This window comes from Corylus avellana, chromosome 7 (assembly GCF_965113065.1).
Source record: "Corylus avellana chromosome 7, dhCorAvel1.hap1.2, whole genome shotgun sequence".
NCBI lineage: Eukaryota > Viridiplantae > Streptophyta > Magnoliopsida > Fagales > Betulaceae > Corylus > Corylus avellana.
The window spans coordinates 16632132-16637858 of NC_142496.1; the positions used below are offsets into that span (position 1 = coordinate 16632132).

The 5727-nt window shown below is 33.6% G+C and overlaps 1 pseudogene; it reads right to left on the reverse strand.

Moving 5' to 3' along the window:
• Nucleotides 1-4699: 4699 nt before the first annotated feature.
• Nucleotides 4700-5191, reverse strand: LOC148584566 (toll/interleukin-1 receptor-like protein pseudogene; annotated as a pseudogene).
• Nucleotides 5192-5727: the final 536 nt, after the last annotated feature.

The following is a 5727-nucleotide window of genomic DNA, read 5'->3' on the forward strand; positions in this document are numbered from 1 at the left end:
CTCGATGTTTGTTCAAATATAGTTTTCGTAGCAGTTTATAAAGCAAGCTACAAAGGGACCGGGCGAATAAAGATCAAATTAGTATTAGTTTTTAATAAAGCTATGTTTAAAATTCTACCGTATCATTGAAAACCTAAGCCTTTACTAACATAAGTTGTCCAATTGTCTTAACACATATAACTTAAAAACTAATAAATCCTAGATAACATAAATGTAGTGGGTCTCAAACATAACTTAAAAGTATCACTACACAAATAGTTATGTTTTTAAATGGTAAATTACAAACAAAAATAGTGGGTCTCAAACACACGATCTCACTTTCCACCTTGCTCTTACTATAGGAGAAAGTGTCATTCAAGTTAGATCTCATTGACCAAAAAATTTACCTCTGTGGTATGAAATAAATCTTAATTTCTTTGTGTTGTAGTTATTTTCCCAATTTAATTTATAGTCAAGTAGCAAGTAGATAGAAGCATAGCAGATCAGTTAAACCAACAAAGTTGCAAACATAAGGCAATCATAAACGCACAAACAAAGAACACATAACAAACATGCCCAAATACTATTGCTGATAGATTCAGCAACCAAAAGTCTGCAGAAGAAAGCTTAGCTGCCAATTTTTGGATCAACATGAACTTGTAAAAAGAAAAAATCAATACTTGATTTTCAAAATCAACTAAGATTCAAAGAGAGAGAGAGAGAGAGAGAGACGTTCTTCCAAACAGGTAATAGAACTATTAGCGTTCAACAAAACTATTAGTGTTCATCAACTTTGTACATCATCTTTTACCGTTCAACAAAACTATGCTGAAATGTATTTACAAGACTGGAGAAAATTTATGCGTTGTAAACTGATGGATGATATCAACAAGACTTAATCTTTATATTCTTGATTTTTAGATATTATGATAAACATAACATATTTTAAATGGCTGACTTTGAGAAATAGGTGTAGAAAATCTTAATTTATTAATTTTTGCAACTATTAAGAAATTGAGAAAACAAAATGAAGCGGGCTTTGGACAATGTAAGGATGGTCAATGATGAGAGCTAAACTGGGCTGGGTCTGGTTGGTTGATAAATGGTTTGTATGGTATGTATGGTTGATCAAGCTCTGTTTGGGTTTGTAGTTTCTTTTGGGCTAAAATCTGCCCAATGTAAAACTCTTTAACTTGTGCCCTTTCTTCATCTTTTGTTCCTTCCGCCTAATCCTATTTTAGGTCAAATATATATATATATATATATATATATATATATATATATATATATATATATATATGAAAGCAATTCTTATGATGAGTTATTGCCCCTTTTAACTGCTGTAACAAGTAAAGAAGAAGGATAACAAAAGAGATTAATCTGATTAGGATTTCAAACCGCATGAATGGATTAAAGCTATTTTTCAAGCAGGCTTTATTTTATCAACTACACATAATTGTTAAAGTTGCTTTTGACACAGTATGCATAAGTTATTTGGTTTGTTAATAATCTTTTTTTATTTTATTTTATTTTATTTTTTTATTTTTTTATAAGTAAAAACAAAAAAAAAAATAACTGCTTTTTTTTTTTTGGTTAATAATCTTAGCGAAGTTATGTTCCATTAATGTTTTATTCAGAGGGTAACCTCACCTGTTTAGGTTCTTAGTTTCCAAAGAACTTCATGCACATTATTTTTATGGTTAATTTTTATCGACTCTAAATGAGTTGGCTGTTCACTTTAGCAGGCTAACGTTGCATACTCGCAAGCGCTTTATAATTCCGTGACTGAGCAATACAATGTGCTCAATTCTGCTATTCATGGCGAACAAGGACTAGAGGCATCTATACCAAGTGTCTCTTTGTCACAACCATGGAATTAGTGGACCTTTATAATCAGGGACTTAATTTTTTTCTTTATTTGGGATAAGGAAAATATTTTATTTAAAGATAAGGGCATTGCCCAGTGCAAAGTATACAAGAGAGACACCCGAAATTATACCCTAAAATTACAGATAATGGGGTACTAATCTCTTAAAGATCATGAATTGGATCCTATGCATGAAGATGGGTTATACTTGAATGAAACAATTGCAGTCATCTAGCCTAAATACTTCCATGAAAATGGTTTAGTTTAACAAAACGATCATTTCTCAAAGCAAAAACCTATTTACACCTATTTCTCAAAGACTTAATCTTTATATTCTTGATTTTAGGTAATTCTTCATCAAAGTTCAACCAGTAGTCGTGGAATCTTGTAACAACCATCCAAAACAAAAACAATCTTGTTACAACCAACTAGCCCAATACCAAAATCAATCAGAATTAACATCAACTCAGAAGAGGGAGGGTGGGGGAGCTTAAAATTTCTAATGATCCCGACAAAAATCCAATGCCAAAATCAAGCATTGGATTCAAGTATGAGATAATAGAGTTCAAGCATTGAATATAATAGAGTTCGAGTGTGAGATGAGAGAGACACCTGTGATTGGATTCAAGTATCGGAGAAAATGGTGTGGCTGGATCGGAGAGTTGCCCAATCGATCTTTAGGAATTTTGTCTGTTTGAAGACTTGTTGTCTCTGCTTTTTTTGATCTTTTGGGACTTTTTGTGAACCTTCCTCAGCATACAAAGGAAATTATAACATTACTACAGAAAAAGAAAAAGCAACCAGAATTAACAATGCAACACCAAAGAAACTTGAATTTCTCATTCTCTGCTCTTTCTTTCGCGATTTTTCAGTGAGTCTGCCATAAAGGTAGATGGAAGAAAATAAGAGAGGGAGAGAAAAAAATCTTTCTGGAAGAATAGAGATGGAATAAAAGCACAACTACAAAAAAAAAAAAAAGTAAATAAATAAAACATAAGCACAACCATCAACGAGAGAGAGAAATTACCAAGAAAGGGGATATTCCATTTGAGAACCTTCAACTGTGAGAAAGGGGATTTTCCATCTGAGACGGCTGTTCAAAATGGTTTCCAACAAAACAGTGAAATTTAGGGTAAAAAGTTGGTGGAAGAAATTTTGGGTAAAAATGGTTACGCGCCCTTCTGAAATGAATACTCCCGCTATAAATTTCATTAAAATTAATTAGCAACGACCTTTGTCGTCGCTAATAGGGATTTTCATTTTTTCTTTAACTGATTAGCGACAACAATTGTCGTTGCTAATAAGAATTTTAATTAGAGATGACAATGTCATCGCTAATTATGATTTTAATTTTTTTTTTCTTTTATTAGTTAGCGACGACACTGTCTCGCTAATTAAAATTATTATTAGCGACGACAATGTCGCTGCAAATAATTTGGACCCCATCACAAATTTTTTGGTGCAGCTTTTTGCGCCAGGGAAAAGCTATTATTCCAGCATTAGCGACTACCTATCTGCAACGACAATAAATTGCCATTGCTGCTGAGCAATAGCGACGACTTTTGAGTCGTCGCTAAAAATATGGTCGCTAAAGACCAATTTTCTTATAATGATTCTTCGGGTGATTCTTGTCGAACAATTTCTCTACCAATTTCTTGCAGCAAGTCATGCATCACCAATGATTTATCCGAAAACTCAGCTATGAGACATTTATCTTTTAGCTCTTCGATGCCACTATATGAGTGAAAACCACAACTATCTAGTTATTTTGTGACATATTCTACACTCTCTCCTTTGAAGAAACATGCGATGTCAAGGAAAATATTCTTTGCATTTTCATCTAATCCATCAAAACTTATTCGAAGTCTTTTTTGAATATCATCGTGAGGAATTATTTTGTACTTGTCCAATTTACTTTCCAATAAAAGATATCTTTACCTTTTAGACTCGAGCCTATCACTTGCAAAGCTAGTGACAATCCTCCAGCATAACACACTGCATCATTTGTGACTTTCACATAATCATTATCAGGTCTATCTCTATTAAAGGCATGCCAACTAAAGAGCTTATGAGCTTTGAAGTAACCAAATTCCTTCACCTGGTAGGTTAAAACTTGATGTTTAGTTAGTAAATGTTTATCTCTTGTTGTTATGATGATTCTACTTCTTAAACCAAACCAATTGCCTTTTCCAACTATCTTTTCTAATTGGTCTGAATGATCCACATCATCAAGAACTAGAAGTATCCTTATTAAACAAAGCCTTTGTTGTATGAAAGTAATTCCTTGATCAACTTTGTCAACCATTTGACTTGAACCTCCTAGGATTTTAGAAATAAGTTTAATTTGCAAATGGATCAGGCCCTTTTTGTTGGAAGTTTCTCTAATGTTTTCAAGAAAACAACCATCTTCAAAGTGAAAGCAATCGAGTTGTAGATGGCTTTACTTTTTGTATAATAATAATAATAATAATAATTGGTATAGAAAAGTGAAAAAGTGGTATTGAAAAGTAGAAAATTTTGTTTTGTAGTGATTTTTTTATTTGAATAGTAGTAAAAAGGAGGGGTGGGGAGGAGTTTGACAAACAACCCCGATATGTGCGCAACAAATGGAAAGTTCATTTTCCATTTTTTTTTTAAGTCGTGAAAAAGTTATTTAAGCAAATTATCCCATCTAAAACAAAAGAATCGGCCGAGTTTAATTAATTTTATAACAAAGATTATTTAAAAGGTTAATTACAAGTAGACATTTTTAAATGTCAAATAGTTATCATGCATGCATGAAAACATGTGTATATGGGATGTACCATAATTAGAAGAAAAAAAGAACAATATAGAGGGAGACAACAAAGGTGGTTAGAAATACTTGCTTCCCAAATACATCTTGGATAAATTGGCCACTTCTTTTAGGGCTCTCTTCCACCCCTCCACCTTCATTTCATCATCATTGAACCTTTTTGCAAGTTCAGTGAATGCTTCTCCAACACTATTGGTTTGATGCCATACTTCCGAAGGATTTACGTCATAGAATAGTGGTAGAACTAGTATCTCCCTTGTCTTTATGCACTCGAGGATCTTCATCAGCTTGTCCAAGCACCATCGGGATGATGTGTAGTTTTTAGAGAGTACAATGATTGAAATCTTTAACTCTTCAATGGCTTTGACAAGTGTCGGTGAAATTTCCTCTCCGCTTCGAAGTTTGTCATCCATGAAATTTCCTTTTCGACGTAAATCTTTGTATAGATGAGCAGTGAAAGTTTTACGAATATCTTCGCCTCTAAAACTCAAGAGTACATCCCATTGACATATGAAAGAAGTGAATGACGAAGAAGCTGTGTGGAAGGCCATGGGTGAAGTTGCAAGAGTACTAGTTAGTAGAGAAAATTGAGAGAGAATTGCAGAACCGCTAACTATACCTCCCTAATTATGAAAGTTTTTCAAGATAATAATGCAAGTTGTCACATGCTCGCGACGCATCAAATTAAAGAAAAATGAGAAACTTGTCAGCAAAGGCAACAAGCTTATAAAGATGGACTTTGACCCGCTTTATGGGAGTTTTCTGCTGCAAATGGCAAACCCACTACATTAAAGAGAAACAACTTGAACTTGTGCACACAACCACGTACAGGCTAATTGTTGGGTTGTTGACTATTTTTGGAGGGGCCATTAGCCAAACATATAAGACTTAATTTTTTTTTTTCCAGCTTTAGTTGGGGCCATCACTCTTATTGGACTCCACGTGGCCCCGTCACTTCTAAAAACTCTTCGTGTGAGCACAAATAACACAACTCTCCACCTTCATTTTCGGTCTAAACTTATTATAGAAAACCCTTCAAATGCATACCTCCAAATGGCGGATTGAGATCCCTTAGAATTCTCTTTAA